General features: G+C 37.0%; 1 long non-coding RNA gene across 2 annotated transcripts in view; it reads left to right on the forward strand.

Annotated features, from left to right (window-relative positions):
• Window positions 1-8,972, forward strand: part of LOC122464104 — a 45,170-nt gene extending 36,198 nt beyond the window's left edge. For both annotated transcript variants that reach the window (XR_006287981.1, XR_006287982.1), the window contains one exon: window positions 8,864-8,972. This is a non-coding gene — a long non-coding RNA (uncharacterized LOC122464104). The remainder of the gene's footprint in view (window positions 1-8,863) is intronic.
• Window positions 8,973-12,085: the final 3,113 nt, after the last annotated feature.

The following is a 12,085-nucleotide window of genomic DNA, read 5'->3' on the forward strand; positions in this document are numbered from 1 at the left end:
CCAAATAATGAGAATCCCATATAAAACAAATTTATTTTATTTTCAGTACACAGACAAGGACCTTAGTTACATGACTTTTGCTGTCGTGTCATTTTTGCTTTCCACCTAGGCGCAGAGGTTTATAACACATGTGACCAACTCAGTGAAATATGACAAAGAACGGTACATTTATTCATTTTCCTATAATTATATAAAAATGTAACTTACAGTATAAATGGAAGAAGGAGCTGTGATACATGGAAAAATAAATCATAAGTGAAGTGAAATTGTCTCCTTTGTAGTATACGTTCATGAAGTGTTAAAACTACAGCTACTCTGCAGCGAGCATTGCCAATTACCACAACTCCAGAAAGTTTCACAGTCACCTTTATCCTGACTCTAGCCCATTACAAATGAATTAATAAAACTAATCAATCAAGCACTAAATTCTTCAGCCATCTGGGATCTGAGACCTCCCTTCCCCCATTCAAGATGTTATGTTCATGACTGATTTAGTACTTTCCAACACTGCACTTGGAGACCTTCCATGCACAGTTTAAATGCTAAACTTTACATATTTTCAACATTAAAATTTTATAAATCAAATATGTGAATGCATCAGAATTAGAACTAGTAACCCTTGTAATACAAAGCACTTCTTAGGCCAGAACACTGATTGTAATACATCACACTATGTGTTTTCTTTTAAATCAATAGTTTATGTAAGTTTTGTAGTCCATTTATGAGCTTAATGACTTTTAGCGAGCATCTACTCACATGAATAGTCCTATTGCTGCTGATGTGATTTAGGGTATGTCTGCACTGCACAGAAAAATCTGCAGTGCCAAGTTTCAGAACCTGGGTCAACTGACTCAGGCCGTGGGCTAAAAATAGCAATGTGGATGTTCCCCCTGGTGAGGGTAGAGGATCTGGGAGCTCGGGTCCCAGGCCAAGCGGAATGTCTATACTGTTTTTAGCCATGCAGTGCTGTGAGTTTTTTCTTTGCAGTGTAGCCATATCCTAAGGCGCTCATCATGATGCTTAAGGGTTATGCAATCAAGCCCTATGCTTTTTTGAACAATAAGGTTCCTATACTGAAGGCTTTCTTTCAGAATAATGAAGGATATATATCAGACCAAAACCAGGGTTTTATAAATAAAACCCTGCAGTCTGTTGCTTCAAATGCCTGTTTTGGGTCTGATCACACCTGAAAATTCATTAACATGCTACATAACCTCTCTCTCCCAGGTATTTAATGAAGATGTTTATAAGACAAAACTAACACCAATCTCCATAGTTTGCCAGTATGACTTCTAATGACAATATTATTATCGATCATTACCCTTTGTTCACAGTCATCTAGCTACCTTTCATACCATGTGGCAGTGTTGCTATCATAGTCAATTTTATTGAAATCCAGATATACTACGTCTACTATGTTCCCTTCGGCTGTTAATTTTATGATGCCTTCAAAGAAAGAAATCAAGTTTATCTTGCAAGATTTGTTACCAGATATACTGCATATATAGTAAGTAAAAGGAGAGCTCTGTTATGAGGGGCAAACCCTGCTGCTCTCTCCATGACTCCAAAGGGCCCTCAGGAAGTGGAATTGATAATGTCATTGTGCAAGGGGTGGAAGGAAAGTTTTGATGGGAAGCACCTGTGCCACAGAGCCATGCTTCCTAGGGGCTCCCTGCAGAACAGCACGTGCAGGAAATGGCCAGATTCCACTGCTGAGCAAATACTCCTATCCCATGCTAATGAGACCTATTAGGGCTGCAGCAATACTGCTGCCTGAGGATTGCAGTGATAGCCATGGAGAACGTCTGCAGTCACTGTCTCCAAGCTGTTAATAAATTTTAAAGGGGTCAAGGAAACTTTCTTTCCAGAAAAGTAAATACAAAATAGCAGACCCAGGAGAGCCCTCACTGCCGTGTATTGGGACAAATTTTACATACAGATGCACCCATAAAAGTAGTAAGTTATATCACAGTGGCTCCCAGGGTTCCCAGTTATGCTACGCATTGTACCATCCCTGTCTCAAAGATTTTATAATGTAAGAATAAGGAGAGAGAACAGATGGGTGTAACAAACAGAGGCGTACAAGGAAACAATGATAGAGGTCAGAGCACAACACCTACTCAGCCATTTCAAAGATACAAGAATGCAAGTTTCAGTGGGGTCAATTAGAGTATCTGAGGGTGAGCTTAGCTCTCAAACTTGGAAAACACTTTAAGGATATAGTGAAAAAATAACAAAGAAATTTAAAAGTTTTATCTTGTTGAGGTAGTGCAAAAAAAAAAAAGTGGAGGCTGGGATATAAAGGCTTTTCAATTTCCCCATTTTTCTCTTTGGCCATAAAATGCTGGTGATCAGAAATTTATACTGTAATTTTTAAATAGTTTCAACACTTTTGGTAGAAAAAGGCAGTAGAATGGGGTTTTTGTTGTAAAATTAAAATTAGGAACATTCTGAATTACATATGTGCTATCAAAAGTATCAATTGCCCTTTTTAAAAAAACAAACGAAAAGGTAAAATGTCAACATAAATGTATCCAAATTTCGATTTTGTAAAAATGGCTCTTACAGACGGTACTATTGTCTTTAATTTAGTGGAAAAAAGTCTCTTGGGGGCTGAGTCCTCATTTGACAAATCTCACATTTAAGAATGATTTTTTTTTTGTCCAGTTATAAATCGCTAAGAATATAGGGGCTTATAATAGTGCAGCTCTCTGAATATTAACCACAATGGTGCCAATGGCAGCTACTATAAAGCTACCATAATAGCTACTGTAAATACAAAAGCAAAAGAGAGAAGAGGACAGAAGAGTGAGAAGAAAGGGCAAGTGAAGTCTTCAGCTGATTTTAGATATCCAAATTGCAGCAGTAGCAGGGGACACTTTTTGTTTGTTTGTTTTTAGCTTAGTAAGGAGCTTGCAACTTTCCTTGAAGATGTTGACTTTGCCTCTGTTATCCTTCCCTTAATTACTTCAAAAACAGATTATTGCAATGCACTGTACTAAATGTAGGGTGACCAGACAGCAAGTGTGAAAAATTGGGACAGGGGGTGGGGGTAATATAGGCATCTATATAAGACAAAACCCCAAATATTGGGACTGTCCCTATAGAATTGGTACATCTGGTTACCCTAACTAGATGTTGTATCAAAAGGTATCTTTAAAACTTCACTCAGTGTAAAATGTGGCTGTCCCACTTAAAAGGTGTGTTTCTTGCATGGGAAACATTACATCTGTGCTCTTGTGTGCCCTGAATTCTAATTCATTTGCTGATACAATCAAATGTTTGCTCCTTTATATAAGGGCCTACATGGTTTATATATAGGCTGTCTTAGAGGCCACAGTGTCTCCTCTCATATCTTATGGGGATAAATGAGATCACCTGTGGCACTGAGCAATTTTCAAAATCCCCTGATTTAAATGTCTGGGTCTGGGATAGTAGTTCATAGGGTGGATCACATCTTAATAGAGATTGTCTGAACTATTGGCTTTACTCGTCCCTTCCTACTTATATTCACCTACGGCAATTTCTATCCTGGCAAAGTAAACTAGGTAACTCTTTAATATATTTTAGTTGCCTTTTAAGGTGATTCAGCAACTGGAATCAAGGAAAACCAGCACCATGTGACCAACCAGTTCTTGGTAGACCTCCAGCAATCTGCAATAGTTAGGCATGGGTCCTGCCTGAACTCAATTCTTCTATGCTGTTATGACCACTGAAATATTTTATCATCACCAATCAGAATTATTGGTAGAGTTATGCAAAATGTTTTCAACAAATCCCAAAATGGTAGGACTTACCTTGTTTTGACTTTCATTGAAAACTTGAAATTCAGTCTTGGTTCCTCAAAAGATTGCTAAAATTCAAAACCGCAGCATTTCTGTGAACACATTTTTTAGGATACATGGTTTGATTTGTGGTTTTACATATAAATAGTATGAAAATCACAAGTTTGCATATTTAGTGTTTTTTACTTTAAGATATGGGGTTTGTTCAATCATGGATCAAAACTAAAAATGCTTTTTATAACATGTTAAAGTTCAGAAAACAAAAGAACAAAACAAACACTAAACTATTTTCTTGTTTCATCAAACTCAAATATAATACCTTGGTTATTTCTCACATAACTTACATTTACTACTGTGTGGTAAATGTTCAGATTATGTTAAACCCTGTCTCTCATCTGTGTTTTAGTAAGCTGATGTTTCCTGTATCTTGAACATCATGTCACTCAACAATCCAAAGACAAAAGAAAAGATTTCCTAAACTTATGTGGATCCCGCTATTTCTGTAATCAAGTTTCGTGACAGATTAGATGGAAATAAAGAGAGAGATGACAAGACAAAGTGAAAATAGGAACAGGTTCACTTAAACTGTTCTAGCAAACTTCAATCCTGACATTGTCAGCTTTTGGTCATGTTATTTCTAATGGTTTTGGAAGGTTTACTTGAATAATCAATGTAATCGTTATTAGCTCACATTTGCCTGCCACATAATGTCATCCAAAAATAGAACATGCAACCAGAGTGAACACCTCTGGCTCAGTGCATTTTGCAGTCTCATATATAAATTCAGGACCATGTCCTGTATAAAGAATTGATTTCCACCTGAGTGGGCAGAATCAATGGATCAAATGTCTCATCATTTACTACATGTACAGTAATCAAGGCTTCTTTGTGATTTGTGTTTACAGACTACTTTTATTTGTTCTTTCACTAACTTCATTGCAACTAGTAAATTCAGGCTGCAGAAGAAACAGATGAAAATTGCCCAAACTAACGAAATACAGCTACTCAGTTAATTAAGACTGAGAATCAGAATGCACATGCTAAGTGAGGTCATGTATTATTTTAAACTCTGGATGGTCTTGTACATACTGTTAAAAGCACCAATTGTCAGAAAAGAGTGATTTAAAAAAATACACAATTGTAAGTATCCTATTGTTCAGAGTTGCACTGTTTCAATCCATGATAAAGTCCAACCTATGGTAATGCTGTCTATGTTGCATTGTGTGAAAGCTAGAGGTAGGTGAAGATAAGTATTAATAGATCCATTGTCAAGAAACAGGAGAAGGAGGGCTAATGGTATCACAGCGCACTGCAATATCTTGTGCAAAATGTGTATAAAACCTGTGCTTGTCTTCACTGTCAGCACTCTAATCATATGAGAGAGACAAGTACATGGGGGGGGCAAGAAAAAATATGAAGCAGTACAATATATAGCGCTTTATCGGATCCACTGTCATTAATGCTTACTGGATTTGCATAAAGATCCGTTACATAAATGTAGAATATATTCCTCATGTATATTGTACATAAAGCTAGAGTCAATACCTGAGTATTTTATAAAAATAATCTGTCCCTTATGAAGAATTTATGCAAATTTGGGGAAAAAAAACCTTAAGCAATTACAGGTATTGCATATGAATTCTAAACCCTTGGGAAATAACCCTTTAGTAAGAAAGAAATGTGGAAAATGGATACAATATTTGGAAGCACTTACAAGCCTAAGATGAGTGTCACTCTACCAGGTAGAGCCTTCCCTCCACAATAGGATCTCAAGGGAGGTACTGCCTCCCCAACCAAGCACTCTCCATTGTATTTCTTGACATATATGGGGGGGGGGCTTATTTCAAACTCACCCCCCTCTATGAGAGGGGCAAGACTCGAAGTTCAGTACAAGTTGTGCCTCACCACTTCAAGATGTCCTTATCTCTTCACAAATCTTAAGTTTGACTGATCTTTGTGGAGGTCCTGGGGTCTCCATACTGCAGAAAAACCTTGGGTCTGGGTTTTGCCCTGAGAATTTTTTATCTAATCTGTTTCTAAGCTGCCCCATGACTATATTATCTGTTCAGAAGCCAATACAAACCTAGCCTGTAATTTTCTTTTTCCTCTTCATCCTGTTAAGGAGACAAAGGCTCATCAAATAGAAACCATATGATTTGGTGTAATGACCAGTTTGGATGTGCCTATAAACAAAAACTAAAACAAACAAAGGCTACACTTTAGTGCAAACTGTGCAACCAGGAAAGAGCTTTCTGGCTGCATATAAATGCTGCTTTGATTAGCTGTCAGCATTGTACTCAAGGGTATTTGGCATGTTTTTAAGGACAAAAAGAAAAGCTCTGCACCTTACCGTTTGCACCTTACTTCTGACATTTTCACAGTTTAGTGTTTGGCTGTGTCCTTTGCATGAATAAATATCAAACCATGTGTTACCTCTTTAGGAGTAAGATTGTTCATATAATGTATGTAGAAAAAATCTGACTGGTTGATAGTCAAATTTCTGAGGTTGTTTATGATTTAAAAAAAAAAAAGGAAAGGTCAGCATTTTGACTTCATCTCAGTATAGTATTTTGCAGATTGTTCTAAGGTACCAACAGTTAGAATAACTAAAGTATAACTGTAATAATGGAAAATAAGGCTATGAGCATTTGAAAAATGCTGTATTACTCAGCAACTGGAACTGGGTTGTATTTTTCAGCCACTAATTGTCCCCAAACAGATAGTTGAAAAAAAAAATCAAATGTCCTAGAATCTAGTGCCTTTTCTGAGAGTTTATACTTGTATGCAGTATATAGAAGCATTCTATTGTACCTATTAATTTTTGGTTTCACTTGCAAAAGGCAACAAATATATTTTCATAATTAGTAAACTGTCATGTGTGATCTAAACCATTCTTGTTTCAATAGTGTTAATGATCTCTGGCTATCCACAGAGCCACAATTTGGTGTTTTCCTATTTTGAATGAGATTGTACCCGGAAGTAGCATTCTTTCATTAAAAGTCTCTATTTGATAAGAGGCTTCCATGGGATTTGTAGGCAGGAGATATGTTTTTAGGAAACATACCCAAAATGGATTTCCCATGGGGATTTTCAAAGAGATCCCTTTATTATCAGTTGCAATATTCTTTTCAGTGCAGCTGCTCCTTGATTTTCAATAGAGATGTTTGCTTTGAGCTCTTGTGGTCTCTGTGAGTGAAATCATATCACCACTGAAGTTGGTGGGCGTTTTCCTATTGACTTCAATGGGGCGAAGATTTCACCCATTAGTTCTTTATTTAGACCTTACTTAATCCTGCCATGTTAGTCACAGTCCAGATTGTGTACACTGATGTGACCCAGGCTTTTTACAGTTGTGAATATACTCACACATGAGACTTGACTTGCTCCCATTTAAATCAATAGCAGAACTTCCATATATGGTGCGGTTAAAAGCAACAACAACAGCATTGGTTCTAAATTTAGATAACTCAGGTTCAGGTCAACCTGGATGTGCAAGTAATTCAGCCCCTTCCCTTGGAATTAAAATGGTCATAGTACATTTACTTTTTCTCCTCAGTTTGGTAAATCATGCTTTCTATTGCTATTGATTACTTTTCAAATGTTGTAAATCAACTGTTGGAGCTGTGTTCATTTAAACCAGCTGAGGACCTGGCTCCTGAATTTTACCACTACAGTATTCTGGATCTTCCTAATTACTCTGGCTGTTATGTAATATACAAAATGATAGTGGTAGCTGGCATTTCTTCCAGTACCACAGCAGGAAGTGTCAGTGTTAGCTGAGCAGGTGTTTCTGGGGAAGAAGGACCTATTTTGTTTTCATGAGAATGCTCCAGGTGGGCTAAAACACATAGAAGAGGTCAAAAGAGCAGAGTCAATTGTTTCAGAGTCAAGAGTTATCTGAGACCTAGGCAAGAGATGGACAAGGACAGGGACCTTGGTTGAGCCAAGCATCCTAAAACAGGACTGCATTATAATACATCTTTGAGTATCAAAATGTTATGGTGAAATAGTGAACAAGGCTTGATAGGTTAGATAATCAAGGGCATTGCTTATGGAAGTTTTGAAGGTCACTTCCTGGAGAGGGAAAGGGAAGTTTTTCCTTTTCACTTTCAGCACAGAAAAACTGAGGGACATTACACTGGATTCGATAGGAGGGAGTTTTGGACAATTATGGTTAGAATAATCTAAACTAGTGTATTATGACTTATTTATGCATTTGCTATATTGTGCTTAAACAAAATTCCTGCTTTGAAGAGCTTGTGTGTTCAAGACAATATAGAACAAATGTGATTCTAATAAATAGAGTGCTTCACAGAATGTTACAAGACTTTTTTGGAGAGGGACTGTAGTGGGGCTGAGACCACCAAATCTACATGACAAAATATAATGCCAAATGTTGGTGTAGATGCTGATTACCAGGACACTGAAGTTAAAAATAGTGTTATTCTCTTCAATTGTTAGCTGATTTGTTGACATTCACTTACTACTTGTTGTCATTCATAATACTTCAGTTGTATTTCTAATGCCTTTAGTAATTTCTGTGCTGTTCTTTTCTGTGCTACGTAATATGCGTGAATTGGTGATTGATATGGTGTCTGATGGCTATTCTGAAATACTTCATATAGGAGATGTGCAAACAATTCACACTGTTCCTCATGGGGAGGAAATTAATATAGCTACCAAACTGAAGAACACTCTGATTCATGGATGAGCCATCCATCCTTTGAAACAAGAGCAGGAAGAGCAACAGGCTCATCCAAGATAAACGGGTTGAGTAAAGGAGGGAGGAATATAGGGAGTCACCTACAGGGGAAGGGAAGTAAGCTTTTTCCCTTCCAAGGCTGACTGAACTACAACCTCTAAATGAATCTATACAGTATTGTTCACTGTCTTCCCCAGGAAACAACATCAAGGTTGAGTTTATGGAACCACAGACCAAGCCTTGCAGGGATCTCATAGTTCTAGTCATACCTCTGACATTGGTGATGTAATAGATGTAACATAGCAGTCTTTAGTAAGGAATATTCCGGCAATAGTTTTGTTGATTTGTTGATTGCTACTTTGTTTTGTTTACTCAGGGTCTAATCCTGCACCTACTGAAGTCGCAAGTGACGTGCTCTTTCCTGGAGATTTTGTTGTTGTTTCCTTTGTTCTCTGAATAGAAAGTTAAGATATTTCTGACTAATTGTATAAGGTTGCTTTTTGTGTATGGAAAAAAGGTAATTAAATATGTTGTTGATTCCAGTAAATTCATGATGTATGCATGGGCCTCCATTGTGCTTTTAATGCACAACTCCCCATTGGCAGTAGTCTGGAGATTCACCACCCCTTCAGGACCTCCATGAGCTCAAGGATTCCAACTGTGTGGATTTTTGTGCAAGGGTGAGAAGGAGGTGAGGGAGGTATTTCACAGCCTTCATTCTTCTTGTATAACTGTTAGGGCCATATAGTATTGTATTCTATACAAATTCTAATTATAGATGGAAAGAACTGAGGTGCCAGTGAATTTCAGAATGGTTTCAGATCTGAAACAATCACAGAAGAACATAAGAATGGCTATACTGGGTCAGACCAAAGGTCCATCTAGTCCAGTATCCTGTCTTCTGACAGTGGCCAATGCCATGTGCTTCAGAGGGAATGAACAGAACAGGTAATCCTCAAGTGATCCATCCCCTGTCTTTCATTCCCAGTTTCTGGCAAAGAGACTTTGAACACCATCCCTGTCCATCCTGGCTAATAGCCATTGATGGACCTATCCACCATGAATTTTTATGATTATTATGTATATATTTATACATATACACACGCAGCAAAATATGTACTTTGAGTGAAGGAGTGAACATTGTGATAACTTGCCATTTGCAAAGAAGTTTTGTAGATGCTAAAATAAACCCATGCTAACAACTGCATTCTTAAATCATCAACATAATGCCTGTACATCAAAGCCAATGGACCGTTTCTAAACAAATTAAGATAGTTCCCAAAATAGCATCTCCATATGTACTGTATGAGTAATAAAAAGCACAATCATTTGTCTCTTCTAAATAATAATAATTCAAACAGGATCACAATAAGTTTACCCCTTCCAGTATGAAATCAATTAAACAACACTCTTCTGTAATTTATAAAAGTTAATACTGCTCTCCATTGTCATTGGAGAATAAGCCCCATGTGTCTCTTTCAAGATAGCCACAACATGAATTAAATATCAATAAAGAAGTGATTGTTTCATAAACTGAGAAATACTTCCAATAGTATGAAAAAATACAATACTTTATATAAAGGGTTTTTTTAATATAATATTTTATATTTATTTAAAGCTCATGGAGGGTGCCAGATTCACAATCCTGGAGGGTAATGTCCTTTGTTTTATCTATAGAACAGATTCAGGTCAGTCAACAGCACTGCACATGTCCCTACACTGCTCTTTCAATATGTATCAACCTTGACCCAGTCGATGTATCAGAGATTAGTTCAGGCTGTGCACCGATTTATTTCTGATTTCCTTACGTTGCATGGTCCCACTGGTGAAGCTGTGAACAAGCTTACAAATGCATGTCAAATAGTAAAACCGGGTGGCAAATTTTACGGGCTAGCTGCTTTACAAACAACTGCCTTGAGTCCACCAGCCTATTTTATGTAGGTCACCGAACAGTTGTCAGATAGTAATTATTTTTGATCCCTACCAATCTGGGCTTGATATGAACTGGTGACCTAGAGGTAGGTAGGTAGACTCAATGTCTCATTACTGATATAGAGCCATACAGTCATTCTGACCATGTGTATATGCCTATTGTGTGTTATATGTATAATAAATGTTAGCATTTTAGGGTAAATTAAGACCTAATGACTGAGAGGGATGTCTAAAATTGCCTACTCATATGAGAATGGATGCTAGCCAATGATAAAGCTTTCCTTACATAGCTTTTCTGATGCAAATTTATTCCTACCCTACACAGCCCCCAGACTCCATTACTGATCCTCTCTTGAATGGAGACTGGCAATCAGATTAGGCTCTATGCAGTGATTTTTGTGATGTGCCCATATGGGGACTAGAGTGGTGCAAACCTAAAATGGGATTTAATTGAAGGCCTTTGGTTGATGAGACATAAATAAGCATAGCAGCCTAAATTCAGCCCTGGATGAAACTCAGAGGTGACATGTAATGCAGGATATGGTATACTTTGACATAAGGGAGATGATGAAGAGGAGCCATACGAAGGTGCAAGGATGTGTTTGTGGATTATTTGTGGGAAAGTTCCTAGGTGGCTGTAAACTGGCATAGCTTTATCTAAGTCAATGGACCTAATACAATTGATATCAGCTGAGGCCAAGTTTTTCTAATTGTCACAAAGTACAACTGCAAGGGTAGCCATGCTCCTGATGCTGGAAAGTTAGAGAAGAGGGTGGTCAAGTTAGAAATTGAGTGGTCATGGGAAGGAAAGTCCAGAGCAACTAAAAATGAAAAAGCAAAAAGCAAATTTAAAATAAATATATAGTAATCAAGATAACAGAGAAAAGACATTTTAACCTTCCCCTACTATTGCCACTGATGCTTCATAATAAGGTGCTATGTTGCTTAAAACAAAATCCTTCTGCAATTGAATTTACATTTTTCCAATAAAATTTTAAGTAAAGGATCCTTTACTGCAATAACAATATGCTATGCCTGGGTATGCATTAGAAGCATGCTGTTCTACTTCTCATGTTCTAATCATTGTTCCTCATAATACTTGTACATATAGCATACTAATGTACAAATAATTTTAGCTCACATTTATATTATGCTGGCATATAGGTATATTTTTATTGTTTGTTAGTCATATACATAGTTTTAGTTTTGCTTAATTAAGGGCCACAATTAGCAAAAGAAGAAAGTGTGCAAATTGATCCAAATGCATTAGGTGATATTTTAATAATATACTGTATTATAATAATTTATAAAAAGGCTATCACAATTTGTCATACATGCAAGGTATAGAGTGAATAGTAGGCAATGAAGAGTTCAGGGGCTTTAATTCTGTTGGGGTTTTCTTGTAGCTACCCAAACTACTCAAGCTCTTCTGTCAGTGTTGAGAATTTCTCTGTATTTAAATCTATTTTTTTTATTTTATTGAAAGAGTAACAAATACCAGATACGCTGGGTAGATGAAGCACATTAGGCTACAGATTTAACAGTAGTGAACAGGTACAGTTCCATGGACATAGTATCCAAATTAAAAAATAAGCTTCTTTTAGTGAACATAAGAGGGGGAAAAGATGTTTACTTTGCATAATCAAGCATGAAAGGACACACGGTA

This window comes from Chelonia mydas, chromosome 1 (assembly GCF_015237465.2).
Source record: "Chelonia mydas isolate rCheMyd1 chromosome 1, rCheMyd1.pri.v2, whole genome shotgun sequence".
NCBI lineage: Eukaryota > Metazoa > Chordata > Testudines > Cheloniidae > Chelonia > Chelonia mydas.